A 2,499-nucleotide genomic window follows, 5' to 3' on the forward strand; every position below is an offset into this window, starting at 1 on the left:
TTTCACAGTGCTAATTATCATCTAAAAATATTTAACTTTATGTCCCTTCAGAATAGAAATAAACTTCATGAGAGCAGAGACTTTGCTTATCTACTGAGTAGGTTAACGTTTAGTGATAGTAGGTTTTTAACATATTCATTCAATAAATGGATTCATGAAGGGATGGAAGGATGGATGGAAAGGCAGCCAGTGTTTGGTAGTCCTCAAACGTATGACAAAACCATTGTCTTCTGTACAAGTTCTTATGCATAGAAAAGAGTGATTAGTAAAATGACAAGGCAGAGGACCTGATGGTAGCTCTGAAAGAGGTAGACAGTCAAGGAAAAAGGAGAGCATTTTAGAAAAAGAGAACATCATTTGATTACAGATGCAAAGTGGGGATACACGTGTGTGTGATGCTTGAAGATCCGAAGTAGCCATCAGGGTCTGTGTAAGAGAATGCTATGAGCTGTAGTTTGGGAGGTAGGTTCAGGCCAGTTTTGTTGTTTTTAATTTTTAATATATCTTTATTGATTTGAGAGAGAGGAAGGGAGAGGGAGAGAGAGATAGAAACATCAATGATGAGAGAGTCATTGATGGGCCGCCTCCTGCACGCCTCCGACTGCACAACCCAGGCATGTGCCCTGACCGGGAATCTAATCACGATCTCCTGGATCCTAGGTCGATGCTCAGCTGCTGAGCCATGCCGGCCGGGCTCAGGTCAGTCTTTAGAAGACCTCTGATGCTCGAGTGAGAGGCTTTGAGTTTTATCCCCTCAATAATGGGAAGCCACTGGTGGTTAATGCACAAAGTGAAACACCATAAAAAAATGGGTAAAGTAAGAAGATGAACTTGAAAATATTGGGGTAGGCTGGAGATATAGGAGACTAAGGAGATGAAGTGTGGTTGGGAGATTTTTCAATGGCAAATACTCAAGTGGCAAGTTTCAGATTCAAATGGTGACAAGTGGAATTTTTTAAAAAGGATCATACATACACAAAATAGTATACATAGGAGACTAAGCAGATCAATATCAGTCCTTTCCAAACCCTTGGGAGAATGATGGAGCCCACTTTCTTTGTTAAGACACTGAATACAGTTAATCTTGTAACAGTTTAGAATCATTTAAGGACTTGGAGCAGTAAAAGAAATTAGGGAAAAACTGACATTGAATAAAACAATTTTCTGCTTTATTTCAGTGATTTTTCAGTATTGTTTATAGTCTTCATATTATATTCAGTCAAAATGAAAAACAGAACCAGATGATTGTGTTCTCTAAAGCTTAAGGCTTGGCAAATTGTCAGAGTCAGGACTGGTTCTCATATTGCTTGGCTGTTTTTGAAAGATGGATAGGATAAGACTTTAAAGTCTCTCTGAGCTGTATAAATCTGTGGCACTCTAAACAAAAACATCACTAAGAATTAGGAAGAAAAGGAATAGACTATAGGGAAAATTTTGATTTCTTTCAGTAAAGTCCATCTTTAATCAGATTCCTCTTGCTAATCCAAGAAAATGAGAAAGGAAATTTATAAAAAGACGTAACAAAAGAGTGCTTAAAATAAGATAGAGAAAGAGCTTTCTCATTTATGCTGGCTAAATCCAATCACCATTTGCAATTTAACACTGAAGGCATGTAGTATCTTTTAAGGCTTTTTTGATAGTCACAGTGAAGAGCCTGTCTCCATAGTTGTCAGGATAATGAATAGTAATCTGAAGACACCCAAGGTATTATTTTTTCAACCAATCCACCTATACTTTCCTCATATGCTTATCCACTGTAGTCATTGGTTTTATAGTCAAGAGGCAATACATTTCATTTATTAGTACGGAAGTGGTATTAAGCTTCATAGTGCTAAGTGGAAATGACCTATTCGCTCCTAGCAAGATCATGCCAAGGAAAGCACTGACTTTCACTGTAAAATTCTATTGATGGTTAGTGCTCTAATTTCTAGGTGTTATCAAAGTAAAAAAGATTTTACTGATATTTTATATTTGTATTCCGTTTAAAAAATTCAGACAAGTAAGATAAAATAGCACAGAACATCTTTGTCACTTTGGAGTAGTGGATTTCTTAATTAGGACATGAAAGGATTAACTATAAAGGAAAAAAAAAAGGAGAAATCAGATTATAGTAAAATAAAAAAAGTACTCCAGCCCTAGCTGGTTGGCTCTGTTGGTTCAGAGCGTCATCCTGTGCACCAAAATGTTGCAGGTTCGATCCCGTGTTGGGGTGCATACTGAGGGGAACTGTTCGATGTTTCTCTCTCACATTGATGTTTCTCTTTCTCTATCCCTTACTCTCTCCCTAGAATCAGTAAGAAATATATCCATGGCGAGGATTAAAAAAAAATAATCTTCGAAAGATGTATTTAAAAAGTTAAAAAGCTACGCACAGAATGATAACAGATACTTAGTCTATGTGTGTATATATGTGTACATATATATATAAGAAATAAAAAAACGCAATAGAAAATGGGCAAATAATTTGAACAGATGCTTCCCAAAAGAGTATTTAAATGA

Source organism: Miniopterus natalensis, chromosome 7 (genome assembly GCF_054644295.1).
Source record: "Miniopterus natalensis isolate mMinNat1 chromosome 7, mMinNat1.hap1, whole genome shotgun sequence".
Lineage (NCBI taxonomy): Eukaryota > Metazoa > Chordata > Mammalia > Chiroptera > Miniopteridae > Miniopterus > Miniopterus natalensis.